Source organism: Dendrobates tinctorius, unplaced genomic scaffold (assembly GCF_039654945.1).
Source record: "Dendrobates tinctorius isolate UK_male_01 unplaced genomic scaffold, ASM3965494v1 ptg000201l, whole genome shotgun sequence".
NCBI classification, from domain to species: domain Eukaryota; kingdom Metazoa; phylum Chordata; class Amphibia; order Anura; family Dendrobatidae; genus Dendrobates; species Dendrobates tinctorius.
In genome coordinates, this window is record NW_027361868.1 from 8,391,836 (window position 1) to 8,416,826 (window position 24,991).

At 55.8% G+C, this 24,991-nt stretch overlaps 1 protein-coding gene across 2 annotated transcripts in view; it reads right to left on the reverse strand.

Moving 5' to 3' along the window:
• The window catches only part of VASH2 (vasohibin 2), a 106,527-nt gene that overhangs the window by 73,532 nt on the left and 8,004 nt on the right, over window positions 1–24,991 (reverse strand). Inside the window, exon 1 of one of the 2 annotated variants that reach the window (XM_073553369.1) lies at window positions 1,112–1,135. The exons of the other annotated variant lie outside the window; for it this stretch is intronic. The gene's annotated coding sequence lies outside the window, so the exon portion shown is untranslated. Of the gene's footprint in view, window positions 1–1,111; window positions 1,136–24,991 lie in introns of those variants that run through there. 2 annotated transcript variants of the gene reach the window in all.

Genomic DNA, 24,991 nt, shown 5'->3' on the forward strand with positions numbered 1-24,991 from the left:
CCAGAAGACTACAGAAAATCATGCAGAATAGTATTCAAAATAATGAAGGCAAACGGCCGCTGACATTTTCCATCTTCCCGCCATGATTTCCAGCAATCGGCTTTATGCTATCACGCCCAATTTCTATTTTAACCTTTACAAGATGCACAATGAGTCACACGGCAGGGAGAGCGAAACGCGTCTCATAGATTTTTCTTTCGCCAAAGTCTATACTAATAAGATTGAATAAATCTGCTCCGGCAGCTGTGCACGGACTGCGAGGGCTGAAAACCCGAAACGGGCCGCGGCTGAAAGAACACAAACCTATATTAACCATGGGAATTACCTTTGGGGGGTCATTTAAAGGGGGATTCCAGCTAAATAATTGATGACCTATACACATAAATATACAATTGCTGGGGTCCAACCTCTGGGGACCATTATTAGTATGTGGGCCCCAAAGTCCCCTGTGTGGATGAAGCAGTGGGACACATGTGCGAGCATCGCTCCATTCACTTCTATGAGACTGATGGGGACAGAGAAGTGATCGGTGGTCACACTTACGCACTAACACTAAGACTACACAGGAAACTACGATTTTGGAGTCTTATGGGGGTCCCAAGAAACTAACTGAGCCCCAACCGATCATTCATTTATCATTTGTCCTGCGAATAGATCTATTTTGTGGATCACCCCTTTAAAAGGAACCTGTCACTAGTGTCATGCTGCCCGAAACAGGGGCGACTTCAATCAGAGATTAGCTGCGGGACTGCAGCCAGGAAAATTTTAGAGAAAACATAGATTGAAAACTCAAATGATTGACAGGTCTGTCCCTATATACACGGATGAAAGAGAACAGGGAGACATGGGAGAGACCTGTCAATCAACCGGGGCAGGGGCAGGGGCGGGAAGAGGCCGGCCGGTAGTCATTGGACTGGTCAGGTCTCCCTACAGTTCCTGTAAAATGTACATGGAATTGTCCGACTCTAAATCAGCTGTCAGGTTCCCTTTAAATAGCATTTCCCAGTGTGGCATTGTCTTCAGGATCTCGGGTGTGACGCTGTAACACGTGTGCCCCTCACAGGGTGGGGTTCCCAATAATTGATGGGGGATACAAGTCTGGTCTGATTACCTTTTAAGGGTATGTGCACACGGCGTCTTTTGTAGGCAGATTCTGCTTGGAATCTAACTGAAGAAGCTGCAAAAAAATGGACACAATGCAAAGTAATGTCAAAACATGTTCTGTCGTATGTCACTTCAGGGTTCGGAAACCTTGGAGAGAGTGAAAGAAGCAACGTTCATTCTTTGGGCAGGTTCCACTGGGAGGCCGCCAGCTCTCTGTACTTACAGTATAGAGTGAACGCTGCAGCAAGAACCACGGCAAAGCCTCCAGAAAATGACCGCCGGCGTTATCCTGAAGCCATCTCACCTGGGGAAACTCGGCCAGCCACACCGGAGAAAACATAATGCCATGGGCACATATCCGAGGTGGGATCTCCAGGGACCGGGGCCAGACTTATGAGATCAATTAGACAGGATGCTAAAGAATCATTGGTGAGAAACATCCTACGGCACCACTCACACCAAAAATGGGCGTCTCTGTATCCAAACAATCTCAGAACAAACGGGAGCAGCTGAAAAAGTTATTACATTCCTGACTGGATTCCAGAAACCAGCAGAATAGTGAGTGCAGCACTGGAGTATAATACAGGATGTAACTCAGGATCAGTAATGTAATGTATGTACACAGTGACTGCACCAGCAGAATAGTGAGTGCAGCTCTGGAGTATAATACAGTATGTAACTCAGGATCGGTAATGCAATGTACACAGTGACTGCACCAGCAGAATAGTGAGTGCAGCTCTGGAGTATAATACAGGATGTAACTCAGGATCAGTAATGTACACAGTGACTGCACCAGCGGAATAATGAGTGCAGCTCTGGAGTATAATACAGTATGTAACTCAGGATCAGTAATGTAATGTACACAGTGACTGCACCAGCAGAATAGTGAGTGCAGCTCTGGAGTATAATACAGGATGTAACTCAGGATCAGTACAGGATCAGTAATGTAATGTATGTACACAGTGACTGTACCAGCAGAATACTGAGTGCAGCTCTGGAGTATAATACAGGATGTAACTCAGGATCTGTAATGTAATGTATGCACACAGTGACTGCACCAGTAGAATAGTGAGTGCAGCTCTGGAGAATAATACAGTATGTAACTCAGGATCAGTAATGAAATGTACACAGTGACTGCACCAGCGGAATAGTGAGTGCAGCTCTGGAGTATAATACAGGATGTAACTCAGGATCAGTACAGGATCAGTAATGTAATGTATGTACACAGTGACTGCACCAGCAGAATAGTGAGTGCAGCTCTGGAGTATAATACAGGATTGTAACTCAGGATCTGTAATGTAATGTATGAACACAGTGACTGCACCAGTAGAATAGTGAGTGCAGCTCTGGAGTATAATACAGTATGTAACTCAGGATCAGTAATGTAATGTACACAGTGACTGCTAGTGAGTGCAGCTCTGGAGTATAATACAGGATGTAACTCAGGATCAGTAATGTAATGTACACAGTGACTGCTCGTGAGTGCAGCTCTGGAGTATAATACAGGATGTAACTCAGGATCAGTAATGTAATGTATGTACACAGTGACTGCACCAGCAGCATACTGAGTGCAGCTCTGGACACACCCCAGAAGAGGAGGAGCATCGCAGCTGAGCCTCTGTAGGCTGGGGTTTTGCTAAGCTCCTGGGAAGGGAGGTTTTTTTTTCCCTGCAAGGACTTTCCATCTGCCCCTTCCCAGGAAAGAGGACTCTACCTGGGACTGAGCGCCGGGGCTGTGCCCCTGGCTCCCACCCTCCGGCAAGCCAGCTGGGGGTGGGGGGCCTCATCCACCACCAGGAGGCCCAAGGCACAGCCAGCCAGTCCCAGGGATGGGGAAAAAGCGGACCCCAGGGGGCCGCAAGGCTCCAGGGTCCGGGACCCCCGAAGTGAAGGCTGTGGCGGGCCCTTCCCCCGGAGGTGCAGCAGCCGGCAGAGGTGAGGCGGGGCCCCCCTTAACATCTGGGGCTCCAAGGTTGCGGGAGAGCCAGCTACCACCTACGCCTCCCGCATTCATGCCCACCTCTCCGAGTACGAGGAGGCCGGCAAGCAGCTCAGGAGACTCCGGGGGTAGTTGGAGGGAGCCCGGGTCATCAGTAAAAACAGGCTCCCTGCCTCAAAGAGAGCGGAGGTCACCGCCACGGTCAAGCGGCTGAAAGGGGAGATTCGGGCCCTGGAGGACCGGCGAAGTACCATCATGGCCGGCAGCGGCCCCTTCCAGGAGAAGCTGCAGAACGAGGACCGGTTCAGGGCCATGGCCGGTGGGTCTCCTGGGGGGTCAGAAGTCCCCGTCCAGGTGGAGGAAAGCGAGGAGGAGGAAGAGCAAGATGGCGCCCACACCACATCCGGGCCACCTCCACCTGAAGACCTGGACACCAGCGTGAGCCAGGTAACATGCAGCGGGATAGCCCCCGAGCAGGTGGACTCCAGTAACGCGGAGGAAAGCGGGAGCGAGGGGGAGGATGGAGGGAGCGGGAGTAGTTCTGAGGGGGGCTGCCTCATCCTTAAACAAGTACGGCAGACTGAATCCCCAGCACGGTTTGGCACGCTGCTGTTTGGGTATGAGGTCTGCCAGGAGGATGAGGCAACCGGGAAGAGGAGAAACAGGAGGCGCAGGCGTAAGGCCTCTGAAGGCGTGGAGGAACAACTGGTTTTTGCTCCTCTTCCCGGGGCCCCTCTGTCCCGCTGTGTGGAACCCGCTACCCACCCCGGCTCGGGCCCTGTGGTGGGTCCGCAGCGAGGGAGCGGGGAGAGAGATGACTGTTGTGACCTGACTGTCGCATCTGGTGACAGTTCAGACCAGGGCAGCTACATGGAGGTCGGTGCTGGTTGTGGTGGTGGTGTCCAGGCTCAGCCCTCAGTGGCAGGGGGGGCTGGCCTGGCACCAGGTAAAGTTGGTACAGCCAGGGCCGCACCTCCGGCGGCGAGTGCTGGGGCTTCTGGGCCCCCCACGTACGGATCCGCTAAGTCTGGATCGCTAGTGGGGGTCCAGAAGCCTAGGAAGGGCGAACAAAACATCAAGCAGCAGCTGAGGCGGTGCAAAGTGCTGGTCGCTCCCATGTCGGCGCCTGTGGTGAGAGCGGGGTCTCCGGCACGTCGACCCAAAAAGGGGTCCGTGCAGGGGGCTCCGCCGCCGCTGGGCGACGAGGGGGAGTGGCCGGCCTTGCCTGTCTCAAGTGGTCGGCATAGGGTGGCGGCGGTGGTCCGTGAGGGGGGCGTGGCCTCCCCGAGTATTGCCCGGCCTGCAAAGGCTGTGGCGTGCGGGGGGGCGTGTCCTCCTCGGCCGTCGTCCCACCCGCTGCGTCTGCGTCGCCCGGGGGGCGTGGCCTCGCAGGGGGCCGCGGCTCTGCCTGGGGTGGCTGCGACCGGCGGGGGGGGCGTGGCCGCTGCGGGCCCGCTGCACTCTGTCCCACCCACCCTTCCAAGTAATGCTGTGCTGCCCCCAAAAGCTGGCGGGGAGTTGTCGGGGTCCCTGGCCCACCTACCTTCATCTGAGGGTGCGGGGACTCTGGCGCTCCCTGGCAAGCCGGCGGCGGGGGTGAAGAAAAGTGCAGGGCAGGGAGCGGTGCCAGTGGCCGTCCCTGCCCAGAGTAATGAAACCTCAGTAAAAGGAAAAAAAATGGAGCTGAAACCAGGAGCTGCTGTTGCTCCTAGGCCCAGCCAGGGCAGAGTGCATGATGTCATCAGCACTGAGGCATTTAAAGGGGCAGCAGCGCTCCTGGACAGGAGCTGGAGTAGCTCTCAGCAAGAGAGCTCAGGGCCCCCAGCAGGCAAAGAGAGGAACTACACTCGTTTGGGAAATGTTAAAAATGTAAAAAATGTAAATAATGTTGCTATGTTCACCAATTGTGCGAGTGAGAGTGAGTACGAAAGCGGAGTGGACATATTTGAGGAGATGTTTGCTGAAGTGAATGGTGATATGAGTGACATGGATGAGGGAGTGAGTGCTACTGTGAATGTGGGTGAGTGTGCTGGAGTGAATGCAAATAATAAAAGAGTGAATGGGAGAGTGAGTGGGAGGACGAATGAGGGTGCTGGCACAAGTGGTGGTAGTGGTGGGAGGGCTGGCCCGTCTGCCCCCCTGGCCGCAAGACCCCAACATAGTTATGCGGGGGCCGCGGCTGGGGGTCAGGGTGGTCCTCGGGGTGGTCTCCTCGCCTCCGGGCTCCAGGGACGGCGCTTTGCACCACCGTTTCCTGGAGGCCCTCAAAAAAGGAGAAAGGTCGATAGTGGTAGAGGGGAGGACAGTGGACTTGTCTTTCTGGATAGAGAGACACGGCCTTGCTGCCTTCCAAAACCAAAGGGAGGGAGGGACTGTTTGGTCTCTCCCCACAGCCGGGCAGGGGCCGCAAAGGAGGAATGTGGTCCGTCTTAGGTGGGGGGGCAGTGAAGCTTGTCCACCTAGGAGCAAGGTGGTGGAGCTCCTCCTTAAGATGGGCTTCGGGGCGAATGACATCTTTGCCCTGATACATCCTTCGGCGTCCCGCTTCTTCGACGTCAGCTTTGCGCGGCCAGAGGGGCTTGAGCTCTTCTGGTCTAACTATGAGCTGGTGCGGGAAGAGCCCGGATGGCGAGACTTCGTTGCGCAAGCGGTGTCTCGCCAAAATTCCGTCAAGCGAGTGACCGTGGTCACTTGTAACGAGTCACTTGCCGGCGTGGACATTATGACGTGGCTTTCCCGTTACGGGGAAGTCACCGAGGTCCCCAAAAAGAACAGGGACGAATTCGGCATCTGGTCGGGGGGCTGGACCTTCATGGTTAAACTGAAGGTTTCCGGCGGCACGGTCACCCACATCCCTTCCTCGGCGTTCCTGGGAAGGGACAGGATCCTGGTCTTCTACCAGGGGCAACCGAAGGTCTGCCACAAGTGCGGCGACCCCACTCACTTCAGCGCTAGCTGCAAGGTACAGAAATGTGCCTTGTGTGGTGGGGTAGGTCATCTGGCCGCCTCGTGTAAAGACATTCGGTGTCACTTGTGTGGTGACCTAGGTCACCCTCTCAGCCGCTGCCCTCGCTCCTTTTCTAATGCCGCTGCAGGCCCGGCGGGAGGAGTCCGTGAGGGAGAAACCTCTGGCGGCGCTCCTGCAGCTGTGGCAGGTGGTGGCGGAGGGGAAGGGGCTGAGGGACCGGTGAGGAAGGGCAATGCCAAGGTGAGGGGCCCCGCGTATGTGCGGAGGCAAGAAAAACGCCATGGGGGTGGGGGGCAGGTGAAGTCTCGGGCAACCGGGTCGATGCCTGCTCCTCCCTCCAGGCCCGTGGCAAAAGCCTCTGAGGTCCTGAGGGAGAGTGTGGTGAGAGAGGAGATCAGGAGGATGGAGAGGGAGGATAAAGCGGCTGACTCGGACGGGTCCTCACAGTATGAAAGTGTTGATGAGGAGGTCCAGGAGCAGCCTACAGCAGCGGGTGGCAAAAGTAAACGTGCCAATCGTAACAAATCGGGGGGGAAGAAGGCTGGCAAGCCTTCAAAATCTCCCCCGCCCCCGACCACCAGGGTGCGCACGGAAGGGCCCGCTGACCCCCCTCTGATTGATCTCTCCAACCGGTTCAGCGTCCTCGGAGGCTCGGATGATGGGCCGCAAGACGAGGATGCTGGGCCTTGGGTACCACCGGAGGGTCCTTCGGGGGATGGTGGGGTCCGTCCCTCAGGGGGCAGTGTTCCTCCTGGGGGGGGGACAGACCTGGAACCCGGGGGCGAGGACACCGGGGGGGGTGGGATGGACACAACGGGAGCTTCCCTGAAAAGGAAGGTGTCCGACCCCTCCCCAGGTGGAGGTGATAGCAGTGGTAAGAAGTTGGCCATCCAACTTGATCACCCATGATGGCGGAACTCGCCCCGTTGACGCTGGCATCTATTAATGTTGCCAGCATAAAGTCAGATGCGGCTCGCTTCACGGCCTTTGATTTTTTCTCCCGGATTGAGGCAGAAATTTTATTCTTGCAAGAGACCAGACTAACAGACATGGGGGCCATCTATAAAGCACGGAGGGAGTGGAGGTGCGGGCCCTCATACTGGTCTCTTGCGGCCGAGCCGTATAGCGGGATGGCAGTCCTTTTTAAGACTGCAGCTGTTGAATGCCGACGGGTTACTGAGTTGGAAATGGGGAGGTGCCTGATCCTAGATGTCTTCATGAGGGGACAAGAGCTCCGGCTCATCAACATCTACGGCCCGCAGTCCAAGTGGGACCGCAAATGTCTCTTCCTGAGGATCAAGCCCTTTCTTTTTACGAGCCGGCAGGTGGTCTTCGGTGGGGACTTCAACACCATTACGAGGTCCCGTGACCGGGGGGGTCCCGGAGATCGCCTGGCTTATGATAGCGTCGCGTTGAATAGCATAGCCAGCGAAGCTCGCCTGGTGGATGTCCACATCCGGCACACCCCAGGTCACGGAGGTTTCACCTACCATAGGGGTAGCTGTAGGTCTAGAATAGACAGGTTTTTTTTGAAGGAGGACGCCATCTTTTCTGCTGTGTCCGCCGTTGAGGTGGAGTTCTCCGATCACTGTCTAATTTTCTTTTCTCTGAATGTTGCAGAGACTCATCGGATGGGAAGAGGGCTGTGGAAGCTCAATTCGTCCCTGCTGGAAGAAGCGGAGGTGAGACAATCCTTCGAGGACTTTCTTCAGAGCCAGGTACCGCTGTTGGATCTCTGTAGTAGTAAGTCAGAGTGGTGGGAGATCTTCAAAAAGCGGGTGGCGGGGTTCTTCCGTCAGCTCTCGAGCCTCAGGAGTCTGAACAGGCACCGCTTGTACCAGGCCCTGGGGAGGAAACTCGAGCAGCTTGTCTCGACTGGAGGTGACCGTGAGGAAATCTCCAGAGTGAAATCTTTGCTCAAGAGGTGTCAGTATGATAGACACACATCTTTAGTTTTTGAGAGGGACTTCGGGAAGTACCGCTCACCCGACCCTTACAGAAACTGTAAGATGTCAGTGAATTGTAAGATGGTGACAGGACTGATCGACAGTACGGGGTCCCTGAACAGATCCAAATCAGGGATCCTGGAGGTGGTCAGATCCTTCTACTCACACCTCTTGGAAAAGAAGGATCTGGATCGGGACAGGATGTCGGCTTTCCTGGCTGAAACCGTCCCTGAGCCAGGGGGTGATCCCTCTCTTGGTGTTTTGGCAGAGGAAATCAGGGAAGAGGAAGTGAGACTGGCCATTGATGGGCTTCGGCCCAAGAAATCGCCAGGTCCGGATGGCTTAACATCCGAGTTCTATAAGACTTTTAGGGACTCCATGGTCCCCCTCTTGACAGGGGTATTTAATGAGTGTCTCTCCTCGGGCACTCTTCCCGACTCAATGAGGAAGTCAGCCCTCATTATTCTGTCAAAGGGTAAGGATCCGTCCCGTATCGAGAATTGGCGTCCCATAGCGCTTCTCGATACGGACCGGAAGGTTCTGGCCAAGGTGCTGTTTAATCGGCTGGTGAAGTTTGCACCCCGGCTCCTTTCAGGGGCCCAGCATTGCTCTGTTCCGGGCCGCAGTACTTTTAGTGCTGTGCTCGGTGTCCGAGAGGCAGTGGAGCAGGGTAGGGCAGGTCACTGGAAGGGGTACTTGCTGTCATTAGATCAAGCGAAAGCCTTTGACCGGGTCAACCACGAGTACCTCTGGTCCGTCCTTTTGAGGTATGGTCTGCCTGGGAGGTTTGTAAAATGGTTAGAGATCTTGTACCAAGGGGCTGAGACTTTTCCGCTGGTGAACGGTTGGTCAGGTCGCCCTTTTGAGGTGGGTTCTGGGGTCCGTCAGGGCTGTCCGCTGAGCCTGCTTTTATACGTGTTCGCGATCGATCCCTTCCTAAGGAGGGTAGATCGTGGACCGTTGGCGGGAGTCGGGGTGGACCAGGCGGGCTCTGGGTCCTCTCTGAGGGTGGTGGCGTATGCCGATGATGTTTCCCTTTTCGTGTCCTCGAGAAGGGAGGCGGATTGGGTCATGTCGGAGGTAGTGCGCTACTCGGAGGCATCCGGGTCCATGATCAACCGGGATAAGTGTGAAAGTCTCTGGCTGGGAGGGGGAGATCCCAGGTTTGATCTCCCGGACACCCTTCCAGGGCCCCAGGCCACCGCCAAAATTCTAGGCATCGAATTTGGCCCCGGGGATTACCCCCAGCAAAATTGGGAGGGCAGACTTAAGATCGCCGCCCAAAAGGTGGACCAATGGAAGGGTTGGTCTTTAACCCTGAGGGAAAGGGTTGCCCTGGCTAAAGGCTTTCTGCTACCTTTATTAATATACCTGGGCAGTGTGTGCATCTTGCCGGAACCTCTCTGGACACGGGTCTATAGCCTGTTCTTCCAATTGTTATGGGGGAATAGGCTTAACCTAATCAAGAGGGAGGTTACATACCGTACGAGGAGACTAGGTGGGTTGGGTATGGTCAACCCGGTGGTGTTTCTAGTAAACACCTTTCTTAAGACTAACATCTCCAACCTCTGGCTAGAGAGGGCTCCTCCGTGGGTAGTCTCCTGCAAGGGTTGGCTTTGGCCTTTCTTCCAGGAATGGGAGACAGGAGGGCAGGTGAAGGACCTACGCACACCTCATGGGCATCTCCCGGCTTACGCTACCCCGGTTCTGAAGGTGATCCGCCGGTGGGGTCTGGGAATGTGGGAAATCAGGACCATGTCGAGGCAATGCCTTGACAGGAGGGTCCTGTTGACACATTTCCAGAAGCCCCTGGCCCTTAAGGATTGCCCAGGCCGGGATCTGGAGGTCGGGCTGGGGCTTTTAAATTCTAAGCGGATCCCCATGAAGTTTTGGGACTTGACCTGGCGCTGCTTCCACGGGAGGCTGTATGTAAAGGATAACTTGAAGTGCAGGAAATCCGATGATCGGGGTTGTCCCCGTGAGGAGTGTGGCGACGTGCTGGAAAGCATGGAGCACTTCCTGCTTCATTGTCCCTTTAATGCAGAGGTTTACAACAGGGTGGGTGCTTCCATACGTTGGCCGCGGCTGGCGTCCCTCTCCTACGCTGAGTGGGCCTATGGAGCGTTCAGATCCCTGGGTGGCCGGGACCCGTGCACTTTATTCCTAGTCAGTGTAGTGGTTAGGTTCTACACTTGGAATGCACGGTGCCTAGTTTCGACACGGAAAAAAACCCTTCCGAGGGATGAGGTGGTAGGAAACATCTTGGGTGACCTGGTGAAGGTCCGTTCTTTGGAGTTCGAAAGGTTGGGTGTGAGGAAGGCCTCTTGGCTTTGGAGGGGCCTCTCCTTTTAGAAACGCACTCAAGGGAGAGCTAGCTCCGTGTGAATGAGGGTAGGGATAGCATAAGTTTCACTGGGTGTTAGGGACAGAATTAGGGGCAGATAGGGACAGGGAGGGACAGGCACTGAGGGACAGATAGAGAGTTAGTTATGATAAGTTAGGTAGAGTAGGGGCAGGTAGGGACAGATAGGGACAGTTTTTTTTTTAGGGACAGAAGTAGGGACAGTCTTAGTTGTTGAGGGACAGGGTGAATGTGTTAGTGAGGGATGGGGCCTCCAGAACTCCTTTCCTGGTGTTGGGCTGGTGCATGTCACTTTAGCTTTTTGTTTTGGAAGCATGAAATTTAATGGATATTGGGCTTGCAGGCACCAAACTTGGGCCTGTGGCAAGGTTTTTGGAAATGTGGTTAATACTTATTGTTTGGGTAATATTATCAATGGTTATAGCAGGTCGTATCTTAGGTGTATAACAAGTGTAGTATGTGCTTTTTGTGTATCTGTACATGTATGCAGTATTGTATGTATGTCGCTAGGATGGTGCTTTTAAAAAAAAAATGTATATATTATAGTTAGGAAAGGGGGAAGGGGTACAGTCAGGTTGGGTGGGGGTTTCTTGCGGGAGGGATGGGGGAAGTTTGGACCCTGGAATGGACCCTGAGAAATCAAGGGCCGAAGATCAGAAGGAGATGGCCTGGGAACTACACCAAGGACCATGGGAAATATATAAGGAAATGTAGATACGGGCCATAAACTTTCCTGGACCCTGAGGTGCTGTTTTTTTTTCTGAGGCCATAAACTTTCATGGACCTAGGTGTGGAAAAGGCTACGAACTTGTGGACCTGTGGTGTGGGTGGTGGGAAAAAAAAAATATATATATATATAAAAAAAAAAAAAAAAAAAGGGAAAAAGGGGGGTGGTTTCTTGCTGTGTTGAGGGGAAGTAGTTGAGGGTCTGCCAAGATGGCTGTTTTTTCTGTTTAAGGCAGTGGGCCAGAAAAAGTGTTTACTTTCCTGTTTTAAATCCAGTATATAGGAATGAATGGGAGCATGAGTGAAGGTGTGAATGGGGTTGAATGTGAAGGAATGGATTTTTGTTTGTTTGTTTGTTTTCTTTGGTTTTTTTTTTGGAGGTTCCTGCTGGGGGTCCCTCAGGCTGCAAAGCCTGGAGACACTGCACTATGTTCTTCAGAGATGGACTGTCGTAAACTAGCATATTTGCACAAGTTTTTTTTGTATGTCGGTGTGGTTTATTTTAGTTCATGTATCGTGGTTTTTGATTTCTGGAATGTTGTTTTTGTCTGTCTTATGTATTGTGTTTTTGATATTTTTATAATAAAAGAGATACAGGATGTAACTCAGGATCAGTAATGTACACAGTGACTGCACCAGCGGAATAATGAGTGCAGCTCTGGAGTATAATACAGTATGTAAATCAGGATCAGTAATGTAATGTACACAGTGACTGCACCAGCAGAATAGTGAGTGCAGCTCTGGAGTATAATACAGGATGTAACTAAGGATCAGTACAGGATCAGTAATGTAATGTATGTACACAGTGACTGCACCAGCAGCATACTGAGTGCAGCTCTGGACACACCCCAGAAGAGGAGGAGCGTCGCAGCTGAGCCTCTGCAGGCTGGGGTTTTGCTAAGCTCCTGGGATGGGAGGTTTTTTTTCCTGCAAGGACTTTCCATCTGCCCCCTTCCCAGGAAAGAGGACTCTCCTTGGGACTGAGCGCCGGGGCTGTGCCCCTGGCACCCACCCTCCGGCAAGCCAGCTGGGGGTGGGGGGCCTCATCCACCACCAGGAGGCCCAAGGCACAGCCAGCCAGTCCCAGGGATGGGGAAAAAGCGGACCCCAGGGGGCCGCAAGGCTCCAGGGTCTGGGACCCCCGAAGTGAAGGCTGTGGCGGGCCCTTCCCCCGGAGGTGCAGCAGCCGGCAGAGGTGAGGCGGGGCCCCCCCTTAACATCTGGGGCTCCAAGGTTGCGGGAGAGCCAGCTACCACCTACGCCTCCCGCATTCATGCCCACCTCTCCGAGTACGAGGAGGCCGGCAAGCAGCTCAGGAGACTCCGGGGGGAGTTGGAGGGAGCCCGGGTCATCAGTAAAAACAGGCTCCCTGCCTCAAAGAGAGCGGAGGTCACCACCACGGTCAAGCGGCTGAAAGGGGAGATTCGGGCCCTGGAGGACCGGCGAAGTACCATCATGGCCGGCAGCGGCCCCTTCCAGGAGAAGCTGCAGAACGAGGACCGGTTCAGGGCCATGGCTGGTGGGTCTCCTGGGGGGTCAGGAGTCCCCACCCAGGTGGAGGAAAGCGAGGAGGAAGAGCAAGATGGCGCCCACACCACACCCGGGCCACCTCCACCTGAAGACCTGGCGGACACCAGCGTGAGCCAGGTAACATACAGTGGGATAGCCCCCGAGCAGGTGGCCCTCCCGCTGGACTCCAGTAACGCGGAGGAAAGCGGGAGCGAGGGGGAGGATGGAGGGAGCGGGAGTTGTTCTGAGGGGGGCTGCCTCATCCTTAAACAAGTACGGCAGACGGAATCTCCCAGCACGGTTTGGCACGCTGTTGTTTGGGTATGAAGTCTGCCCAGAGGATGAGGCAACCAGGAAGAGGAGAAACAGGAGGCGCAGGCGTAAGGCCTCTGAAGGCGTGGAGGAACAACTGGTTTTTGCTCCTCTTCCCGGGGAACCCTCTGTCCCGCTGTGTGGAACCCGCTACCCACCCCGGCTCGGGCCCTGTGGTGGGTCCGCAGCGAGGGAGCGGGGAGAGAGATGACTGTTGTGACCTGACTGTCGCATCTGGTGACAGTTCAGACCAGGGCAGCGACATGGAGGTCGGTGCTGGTTGTGGTGGTGGTGTCCAGGCTCAGCCCTCGGTGGCAGGGGGGGCTGGCCTGGCACCAGGTAAAGTTGGTACAGCCAGGGCCGCACCTCCGGCGGCGAGTGCTGGGGCTTCTGGGCCCCCCACGTACGGATCCGCTAAGTCTGGATCGCTAGTGGGGGTCCAGAAGCCTAGGAAGGGCGAACAGAACATCAAGCAGCAGCTGAGGCGGTGCAAAGTGCTGGTCGCTCCCATGTCGGCGCCTGTGGTGAGAGTGGGGTCTCCGGCACGTCGACCCAAAAAGGGGTCCGTGCAGGGGGCTCCGCCGCCGCTGGGCGATGAGGGGGAGTGGCCGGCCTTGCCTGTCTCAAGTGGTGGGCATAGGGTGGCGGCGGTGGTCCGTGAGGGGGGCGTGGCCTCCCCGAGTGTTGCCCGGCCTGCAAAGGCTGTGGCGTGCGGGGGGGGCATGTCCTCCTCGGCCGTCGTCCCACCCGCTGCGTCTGCGTCACCCGGGGGGGGCGTGGCCTCGCAAGGGGTCGCTGCTCTGCCCGTGGTGGCTGTGACTGGCGGGGGGCGTGGCCTCGGCGGTCACGGCTCCGCCCGCTGTGCTCGCGTCACCCGGGGGCGTGGCCTCGCAAGGGGCCGCGGCTCAGCCTGGGGTGGCTGCGACTGGCGGGGGAGGCGTGGCCACGGCGGGCCCACCCTTCCAAGTAATGCTGTGCTGCCCCCAAAAGCTGGCAGGGAGTTGTCGGGGTCCCCGGCCCACCTACCTTCATCTGAGGGTGCGGGGACTCTGACGCTCCCTGGCAAGCCGGTGGCGGGGGTGAAGAAAAGTGCAGGGCAGGGAGCGGTGCCAGTGGCCGTCCCTGCCCAGAGCAATGAAAACTCAACAAAAGAAAAAAAAATGGAGCTGAAACCAGGAGCTGCTGTTGCTCCTAGGCCCAGCCAGGACAGAGTGCATGATGTCATCAGCACTGAGGCATTTAAAGGGGCAGCAGCGCTCCTGGACAGGAGCTGGAGTGCTCCCAGCAAGAGAGCTCAGGGCCCCCAGCAGGCAAAGAGAGGAACTGCACTAGTTCAGGAAATGTAAATAATGTAAATAATGTAAATATTGTTGCTATGAACACCAATTGTGCGAGTGAGAGTAAGTACGAAAGCGGAGTGGACATATTTGAGGAGATGTTTGCTGAAGTGAATGGTGATATGAGTGACATGGATGAGGGAGTGCTACTGTGAATGTGGGTGACTGTGCTGGAGTGAATGCTGGGGTGAATGCAAATAATAAAAGAGTGACTAGGAGGACGAATGAGGGTGCTGGCACAAGTGGTGATAGTGGTGGGAGGGCTGGCCCGTCTGCCCCTCCGGCCGCGAGACCTCAACGCAATTATGCGGGGGCCGCGGCTGGGGGTCGGGGTGGTCCTGGGGGGGTCTCCTCGCCTCCGGGCTCCAGGGACGGCGTTTCGCACCGCCGTTTCCTGGAGGCTCTCAAAAGGGGAGAAAGGTCGATAGTGGTAGAGGGGAGGACAGTGGACTTGTCTTTCTGGATAGAGAGACACGGCCTTGCCGCCTTCCAAAATCAAAGGGAGGGAGGGACTGTTTGGTCTCTCCCCACAGCCGGGCAGGGGCCGCCAAGAAGGAATGTGGTCCGTCTTAGGTGGGGGGGCAGTGAAGCTTGTCCACCTAGGAGCAAGGTGGTGGACCTCCTCCTTAGGATGGGCTTCGGGGCAAATGACATCTTTGCCCTGATACATCCTTCGGCATCCCGCTTCTTCGACGTCAGCTTCGTGCGGCCAGAGGGGCTTGAGCTCTTCTGGTCGAATTACGAGCTGGTGCGAGAAGAGCCCGGATGGCGAGACTTCGTGGCTCAAGCGGTGTCTCGCCAAAATTCCGTCAAGCGAGTGACCGTGGTTACATGTAACGAGTCACTCGCAGGCGTGGACATCATGACGTGGCTTTCCCGTTACGGGGAGGTCACCGAGGTCCCAAAAAAGAACAGGGACGAATTCGGCATCTGGTCGGGAGGCTGGACCTTTATGGTTAAATTGAAGGTTTCCGGCGGCACGGTCACCCACATCCCTTCCTCGGCATTCCTGGGAAGGGACAGGATCCTGGTCTTCTACCAGGGGCAACCGAAGGTCTGCCACAAGTGCGGCGACCCCACCCACTTCAGCGCCAACTGCAAGGTGCAGAAGTGCGCGTTGTGTGGTGGGGTAGGTCACCTGGCCGCCTTGTGTAAGGATATTCGGTGCCACCTGTGTGGTGACCTAGGTCACCCTCTCAGCCGCTGCCCTCGCTCTTTCTCTAATGCCGCCGCAGGCCCGGTGGGGGGAGACCGTGGGGGGGCAACCCCCGGTGGCACTTCTTCTGCTGTGACAGGTGGTGGCGGAGGAGGAAGGGCTGAGGGGCCAGTGAGGGAGGGCAATGCTGCAAGGGGCCCCGCGTACCAGCGGAGGCAGGAAAAGCGTCAGGGAGGTAGGGGACAGGTGGAGCCTCGGGCAACCGGGGTGATGCCTTCTCCTCCCTCCAGGCCCGTGGCCAAAGCCTCTGAGGCCCTGGGGGAGAGAGCGGTGAGTGAGGAGATCAGGAGGATGGAGAGAGAGGAGAAAGCGGCTGACTCAGACGACTCCTCTCGTTATGAAAGTGTCGACGAGGATGTCAGAGAGCAGCCTACAGCATCAGGTGGCAAACCAGGCGTGCCAAGCGCAAAACGGGGGGGAAGAAAGCTGACAAGCCTTCAAAGTCTCCCCCGCCCCCGATCACCAGGGTGCACACGGAAGGGCCCGCTGACCCCCCTCTGATCAGACTCTCCAACCGGTTCAGCGCCCTCGGAGGTTCAGATGATGAGCCGCCAGACGAGGGTGCTGGGCCGGGGGCAACACCGGAGGGTCCTTCAGGGGATGGCGGAGTCCGTCCCTCAGGGGGCACTGTTCCTCCTGAGGGGGGACAGACCAGGAACCCAGGGGCGAGGACACCGGGGGGGGTGGGATGGACACGTCGGGAGCTTCCCTGAAAAGGAAGGTGTCTGACCCCTCCCCAGGTGGAGGTGATAGCGGGGCAGGGAAGAAACTGGCCATCCAGCTCGATCACCCATGATGGCTGAACTCGCCCCGTTGACGCTGGCGTCCATTAATGTCGCCAGCATTAAGTCAGATGCGGCTCGCTTCAAGGCCTTTGATTTTTTCTCCCGGATTGAGGCAGAAATTTTATTCTTCCAAGAGACCAGACTAACAGACATGGGGGCCATCTATAAAGCACGGAGGGAGTGGAGGTGCGGGCCCTCATACTGGTCCCTTGCGGCCGAGCCGTATAGCGGGGTGGCAGTCCTTTTTAAGACTGCAGCTGTTGAATGCCGACGGGTTACTGAGTTGGAAATGGGGAGGTGCCTGATCCTAGATGTCTTCATGAGGGGACAAGAGCTCCGGCTCATCAACATCTACGGCCCACAATCCAAGTGGGACCGCAAATGTCTCTTCCTGAGGATCAAGCCCTTTCTTTTTACGAGCCGGCAGGTGGTCTTCGGTGGGGACTTTAACACCATTACGAGGTCCCGTGACCGGGGGGGTCCCGGAGATCGCCTGGCTTATGATAGCGTCGCGTTGAATAGCATAGCCAGTGAAGCTCGCCTGGTGGATGTCCACATCCGGCACACCCCAGGTCACGGGGGTTTCACCTACCATAGGGGTAGCAGTAGGTCTAGAATAGACAGGGTTTTTTTGAAGGAGGACGCCATCTTTTCTGCTGTGTCCGCCGTTGAGGTGGAGTTCTCCGATCACTGTCTAATTTTCTTTTCTCTGAATGTTGCAGAGACTCATCGGATGGGAAGAGGGCTGTGGAAGCTCAATTCGTCCCTGCTGGAAGAAGCGGAGGTGAGACAATCCTTCGAGGATTTTCTTCAGAGCCAGGTACCGCTGTTGGATCTCTGTAGTAGTAAGTCAGAGTGGTGGGAGATCTTCAAAAAGCGGGTGGCGGGGTTCTTCCGTCAGCTCTCGAGCCTCAGGAGTCTGAACAGGCACCGCTTGTACCAGGCCCTGGGGAGGAAACTCGAGCAGCTTGTCTCGACTGGAGGTGACCGTGAGGAAATCTCCAGAGTGAAATCTTTGCTCAAGAGGTGTCAGTATGATAGACACACATCTTTAGTTTTTGAGAGGGACTTCGGGAAGTACCGCTCGCCCGACCCTTACAGAAACTGTAAGATGTCAGTGAATTGTAAGATGGTGACAGGACTGATCGACAGTACGGGGTCCCTGAACAGATCCAAATCAGGGATCCTGGAGGTGGTCAGATCCTTCTACTCACACCTCTTGGAAAAGAAGGATCTGGATCGGGACGGGATGTCGGCTTTCCTGGCTGAAACCATCCCTGAGCCAGGGGGTGATCCCTCTCTTGGTGTTTTGGCAGAAGAAATCAGGGAAGAGGAAGTGAGACTGGCCATTGATGGGCTTCGGCCCAAGAAATCGCCAGGTCCGGATGGCTTAACATCCGAGTTCTATAAGACTTTTAGGGACTCCATGGTCCCCCTCTTGACAGGGGTATTTAATGAGTGTCTCTCCTCGGGCACTCTTCCCGACTCAATGAGGAAGTCAGCCCTCATTATTCTGTCAAAGGGTAAGGATCCGTCCCGTATCGAGAATTGGCGTCCCATAGCGCTTCTCGATACGGACCGGAAGGTTCTGGCCAAGGTGCTGTTTAACCGGCTGGTGAAGTTTGCACCCCGGCTCCTTTCAGGGGCCCAGCATTGCTCTGTTCCAGGCCGCAGTACTTTTAGTGCTGTGCTCGGTGTCCGAGAGGCAGTGGAGCAGGGTAGGGCAGGTCACTGGAAGGGGTACCTGCTGTCATTAGATCAAGCGAAAGCTTTTGACCGGGTCAACCACGAGTACCTCTGGTCCGTCCTTTTGAGGTATGGTCTGCCTGGGAGGTTTGTAAAATAATTAGAGGTCTTGTACCAAGGGGCTGAGACTTTTCCGCTGGTGAACGGTTGGTCAGGTCGCCCTTTTGAGGTGGGTTCTGGGGTCCGTCAGGGCTGTCCGCTGAGCCCGCTTTTATACGTGTTCGCAATCGATCCCTTCCTAAGGAGCATAGATCGTGGACCGTTGGCGGGAGTCTGGATGGACCAGGCGGGCTCTGGGTCCTCTCTGAGGGTGGTGGCGTATGCCGATGATGTTTCCCTTTTCGTGTCCTCGAGAAGGGAGGCGGATTGGGTCATGTCGGAGGTAGTGCGCTACTCGGAGGCATCCGGGTCCATGATCAACCGGGATAAGTGTGAAAGTCTCTGGCTGGGAGGGGGAGATCCCAGGTTTGGTCTCCCGGGCACCCTTCCAGGGCCCCAGGCCACCGCCAAAATTCTAGGCATCGATTTTGGCCCCGGGGATTACCCCCAGCAAAATTGGGAGGGCAGACTTAAGATCGCCGCCCAAAAGGTGGACCAATGGAAGGGTTGGTCTTTAACCCTGAGGGAAAGGGTTGCCCTGGCTAAAGGCTTTCTGCTGCCTTTATTAATATACCTGGGCAGTGTGTGCATCTTGCCGGAACCTCTCTGGACACGGGTCTATAGCCTGTTCTTCCAATTGTTATGGGGGAATAGGCTTAACCTAATCAAGAGGGAGGTTACATACCGTACGAGGAGACTAGGCGGGTTGGGTATGGTCAACCCGGTGGTGTTTCTAGTAAACACCTTTCTTAAGACTAACATCTCCAACCTCTGGCTAGAGAGGGCTCCTCCGTGGGTAGTCTCCTGCAAGGGTTGGCTTTGGCCTTTCTTCCAGGAATGGGAGACAGGAGGGCAGGTGAAGGACCTACGCACACCTCATGGGCATCTCCCGGCTTACGCTACCCCGGTTCTGAAGGTGATCCGCCGGTGGGGTCTGGGAATGTGGGAAATCAGGACCATGTCGAGGCAATGCCTTGACAGGAGGGTCCTGTTGACACATTTCCAGAAGCCCCTGGCCCTTAAGGATTGCCCAGGCCGGGATCTGGAGGTCAGGCTGGGGCTTTTAAATTCTAAGCGGATCCCCATGAAGTTTTGGGACTTGACCTGGCGCTGCTTCCACGGGAGGCTGTATGTAAAGGATAACTTGAAGTGCATGAAATCCGATGATCGGGGTTGTCCCCGTGAGGAGTGTGGCGACGTGCTGGAAAGCATGGAGCACTTCCTGCTTCAGTGTCCCTTTAATGCAGAGGTGTACAACAGGGTGGGTGCTTCCATACGTTGGCCGCGGCTGGCGTCCCTCTCCTACGCTGAGTGGGCCTATGGAGCATTCAGATCCCTGGGTGGCCGGGACCCATGCACTTTATTCCTAGTCAGTGTAGTGGTTAGGTTCTACACTTGGAATGCACGGTGCCTAGTTTCGACGCGGAAAAAAACCCTCCCAAGGGATGAGGTGGTAGGAAACATCTTGGGTGACCTGGTGAAGGTCCGTTCTTTGGAGTTTGAAAGGTTGGGTGTGAGGAAGGCCTCTTGGCTTTGGAGAGGCCTCTCCTTTTAAAAACGCACTCAAGGGAGAGCTAGCTCCGTGTGAATGAGGGTAGGGATAGCATAAGTTTAACTGGGTGTGTTAGGGACAGAAGTAGAGGCAGATAGGGACAGGGAGGGACAGGCACTGAGGGACAGATAGAGAGTTAGTTATGATAAGTTAGGTAGAGTAGGGACAGGAAGGGACAGATAGGGACAGTTTCTTTAGGGACAGAAGCAGGGACAGTCTTAGTTGTTGAGGGACAGGGTGAATGAGTTAGTGAGGGACGGGGCCTCGAGAACTCCTTTTCCTGGTGGAGGGCTAAAGCATGCCACTCTAGTCTTTTGTTTTGGAAACATAGAGCATTGATGGATATTGGGCTTGCAGGCACTGAACTTGGGCCTGTAAGAAAAGTTTTGAAGGGTATGGTGTATTTAGTAATGATGAATAGGATGTTATGACATTATATTTAATTGGTGTATTATGTGTTATATTGTATTGTATGTTATTATGTGTATGTGTTATTATTTTCTTTTAGTTAGAGGGCATGGGAGGGTATAGTGAGGTTGGGAGGGGGGGTGAATGGGGGAGGTGAGAGTGAAAAAAACCAAAGGACCCCAAGTCAAAGGGAAGTGGCAAGTGGAGATGGACCATGGAGGAAAAAGGCATGCTGGAGCACATCAGAGGCAAATGGTGGAGGGTTTTTTTTCTTGAGGGGCATAAAACTTTCGTGCTCCTCAAGTAGATGTGATAAGGCCACGAACTTTTATGGACCTTGTGGAGTGATAGGCCATGGACGTATATGGACCTGTGGTGAGGGAAAAAAGGTGGGGGGGGGGGAAAAATTAAATAAAAATAAAAAAAAAAATATATAATAAAAAAAATTAAAAAAAAAAGGATAGGGGTGGTAAGCTCGGTGGCGGTTCTTTTTGCCAAGTTAATGGCTAAAGCTAGTTTTGAGGCAGTATGGGCCGGAAAAAAAGAAGAAGTATTTCTTTAGTTATTTGTATATAGGTATGGGTGGTAAATGTGAATGGGGTATGAATGGGGTGTGAACGGGTATGCATGAGGATGAATGGATTATATCTGGGGTTTTTTATTTTTTAAATTGTATAGTGTTGTTGGAGAGTTCCTGCTGGGGGCCTTCCAAGCTGGAAAGCTTGAGGACCACAAAGGACATTGCACTTTTTGCACAGGCGTTGTATGTTTCTGTATGGTTTTGTCTTGTTTTTTAGTTCTGGAATGTTGTTTTTGTCTGTCTTATGTATTATGTATTGTGTTTTTGATATTTTTATAATAAAAGAGATACAGGATGTAACTAAGGATCAGTACAGGATCAGTAATGTAATGTATGTACACAGTGACTGCACCAGCAGAATAGAGAGTGCAGCTCTGGAGTATAATACAGGATGTAACTCAGGATCTGTAATGTAATGTATGCACACAGTGACTGCACCAGTAGAATAGTGAGTGCAGTTTTGGAGTATAATACAGTATGTAACTCAGGATCAGTAATGTACACAGTGACTGCACCAGCGGAATAGTGAGTGCAGCTCTGGAGTATAACACAGGATGTAACTCAGGATCAGTACAGGATCAGTAATATAATGTATGTACACAGTGACTGCACCAGCAGAATAGTGAGTGCAGCTCTGGAGTATAATTCAGGATGCAACTCAGAATCAGTAATGTAATGTACACAGTGACTGCACCAGCGAAATAGTGAGTGCAGCTCTGGAGTATAATACAGGATGTAACTCAGGATCAGTAATGTAATGTATGTACACAGTGACTGCACCAGCAGAATAGTGAGTGCAGCTCTGGGGTATAATACAGGATGTAACTCAGGATCAGTAATGTAATGTATGCACACAGTGACTGCACCAGCAGGATACTGAGTGCAGCTCTGGGCACACCCAGGAAGAGGAGGAGCGTCGCAGCTGAGCATCTGCAGGCTAGGGTTTCTGCTAAGCTCCTGGGAAGGGAGGTTTTTCCTGCAAGGACTTTCCATCTGCCCCCTTCCCAGGAAAGAGGACTCTCCCTGGGACTGAGCGCCGGGGCTGTGCCCCTGGCTCTCACCCTCCGGCAAGCCAGCTGGGGGTGGGGGGCCTCATCCACCACCAGGAGGCCCAAGGCACAGCCAGACAGTCCCAGGGATGGGGAAAAAGCGGACCCCAGGGGGCCGCAAGGCTCCAGGGTCCGGGACCCCTGAAGTGAAGGCTGTGGCGGGCCCTTCCCCCGGAGGTGCAGCAGCCGGCAGAGGTGAGGCGGGGCCCCCCCTTAACATCTGGGGCTCCAAGGTTGCGGGAGAGCCAGCTACCACCTACGCCTCCCGCATTCATGCCCACCTCTCCGAGTACGAGGAGGCCGGCAAGCAGCTCAGGAGACTCCGGGGGGAGTTGGAGGGAGCCCGGGTCATCAGTAAAAACAGGCTCCCTGCCTCAAAGAGAGCGGAGGTCACCGCCACGGTCAAGCGGCTGAAAGGGGAGATTCGGGCCCTGGAGGACCGGCGAAGTACCATCATGGCCGGCAGCGGCCCCTTCCAGGAGAAGCTGCAGAACGAGGACCGGTTCAGGGCCATGGCCGGTGGGTCTCCTGGGGGGTCAGAAGTCCCCATCCAGGTGGAGGAAAGCGAGGAGGAGGAAGAGCAAGATGGCGCCCACACCACATCCAGGCCACCTCCACCTGAAGACCTGGCGGACACCAGCGTGAGTCAGGTAACATGCAGCGGGATAGCCCCCGAGCAGGTGGCCCTCCCGCTGGACTCCAGTAACGCGGAGGAAAGCGGGAGCGAGGGGGAGGATGGAGGGAGTGGGAGTAGTTCTGAGGGGGGCTGCCTCATCCTTAAACAAGTACGGCAGACTGAATCCCCAGCACGGTTTGGCACGCTGTTGTTTGGGTATGAGGTCTGCCAGGAGGATGAGGCAACCGGGAGGAGGAGAAACAGGAGGCGCAGGCGTAAGGCCTCTGAAGGCGTGGAGGAACAACTGGTTTTTGCTCCTCTTCCCGGGGCCCCTCTGTCCCGCTGTGTGGAACCCGCTACCCACCCCGGCTCGGGCCCTGTGGTGGGTCCGCAGCGAGGGAGCGGGGAGAGAGATGACTGTTGTGACCTGACTGTCGCATCTGGTGACAGTTCAGACCAGGGCAGCAACATGGAGGTCGGTGCTGGTTGTGGTGGTGGTGTCCAGGCTCAGCCCTCAGTGGCAGGGGGGGCTGGCCTGGCACCAGGTAAAGTTGGTACAGCCAGGGCCGCACCTCCGGCGGCGAGTGCTGGGGCTTCTGGACCCCCCACGTACGGATCCGCTAAGTCTGGATCGCTAGTGGGGGTCCAGAAGCCTAGGAAGGGCGAACAGAACATCAAGCAGCAGCTGAGGCGGTGCAAAGTGCTGGTCGATCCCATGTCGGCGCCTGTGGTGAGAGCGGGGTCTCCGGCACGTCGACCCAAAAAGGGGTCCGTGCAGGGGGCTCCGCCGCCGCTGGGCGACGAGGGGGAGTGGCCGGCCTTGCCTGTCTCAAGTGGTGGGCATAGGGTGGCGGCGGTGGTCCGTGAGGGGGGCGTGGCCTCCCCGAGTGTTGCCCGGCCTGCAAAGGCTGTGGCGTGCGGGGGGGGGCATGTCCTCCTCGGCCGTCGTCCCACCCGCTGCGTCTGCGTCGCCCGGGGGGGCGTGGCCTCGCAAGGGGTCGCTGCTCTGCCCGTGGTGGCTGTGACTGGCGGGGGGGGCGTGGCCTCAGCGGTCGCGGCTCCGCCCGCTGTGCTCGCGTCACCTGGGGGGCCGTGGCCTCGCAGGGGGCCGCGGCTCTGCCTGGGGTGGCTGCGACCGGCGGGGGGGGGGGGGGCGTGGCCACTGCGGGCCCGCTGCCCTCTGTCCCACCCACCCTTCCAAGTAATGCTGTGCTGCCCCCAAAAGCTGGCAGGGAGTTGTCGGGGTCCCCGGCCCACCTACCTTCATCTGAGGGTGCGGGGACTCTGGCGCTCCCTGGCAAGCCGGCGGCGGGGGTTAAGAAAAGTGCAGGGCAGGGAGCGGTGCCAGTGGCCGTCCCTGCCCAGAGTAATGAAAACTCAGGAAAAGAAAAAAAAATGGAGCTGAAACCAGGAGCTGCTGTTGCTCCTAGGCCCAGCCAGGGCAGAGTGCATGATGTCATCAGCACTGTGGCATTTAAAGGGGCAGCGGCGCTCCTGGACAGGAGCTGGAGTGCTCCCAGCAAGAGAGCTCAGGGCCCCCAGCAGGCAAAGAGAGGAACTACACTGGTTCGGGAAATGTAAAAAATGTAAATAATGTTGCTATGTTCACCAATTGTGCGAGTGAGAGTGAGTATGAAAGCGGAGTGGACATATTTGAGGAAATGTTTGCTGAAGTGAATGGTGACATGAGTGACATGGATGAGGGAGTGAGTGCTACTGTGAATGTGGGTGAGTGTGCTGGAGTGAATGCAAATAATAAAAGAGTGAATGGGAGAGTGAGTGGGAGGAAGAATGAGGGTGCTGGCACAAGTGGTGGTAGTGGTGGGAGGGCTGGCCCGTCTGCCCCCCTGGCCGCAAGACCCCAACATAGTTATGCGGGGCCCGCGGCTGGGGGTCGGGGTGGTCCTGGGGGGGTCTCCTCGCCTCCGGGCTCCAGGGACGGCGCTTTGCACCACCGTTTCCTGGAGGCCCTCAAAAAAGGAGAAAGGTCGATAGTGGTAGAGGGGAGGACAGTGGACTTGTCTTTCTGGATAGAGAGACACGGCCTTGCTGCCTTCCAAAACCAAAGGGAGGGAGGGACTGTTTGGTCTCTCCCCACAGCCGGGCAGGGGCCGCAAAGGAGGAATGTGGTCCGTCTTAGGTGGGGGGGAGTGAAGCTTGTCCACCTAGGAGCAAGGTGGTGGAGCTCCTCCTTAAGATGGGCTTCGGGGCGAATGACATCTTTGCCCTGACACATCCTTCGGCGTCCCGCTTCTTCGACGTCAGCTTTGCGCGGCCAGAGGGGCTTGAGCTCTTCTGGTCTAACTATGAGCTGGTGCGGGAAGAGCCCGGATGGCGAGACTTCGTTGCGCAAGCGGTGTCTCGCCAAAATTCCGTCAAGCGAGTGACCGTGGTCACTTGTAACGAGTCACTTGCCGGCGTGGACATTATGACGTGGCTTTCCCGTTACGGGGAAGTCACCGAGGTCCCCAAAAAGAACAGGGACGAATTCGGCATCTGGTCGGGGGGCTGGACCTTCATGGTTAAACTGAAGGTTTCCGGCGGCACGGTCACCCACATCCCTTCCTCGGCGTTCCTGGGAAGGGACAGGATCCTGGTCTTCTACCAGGGGCAACCGAAGGTCTGCCACAAGTGCGGCGACCCCACTCACTTCAGCGCTAGCTGCAAGGTACAGAAATGTGCCTTGTGTGGTGGGGTAGGTCATCTGGCCGCCTCGTGTAAAGACATTCGGTGTCAC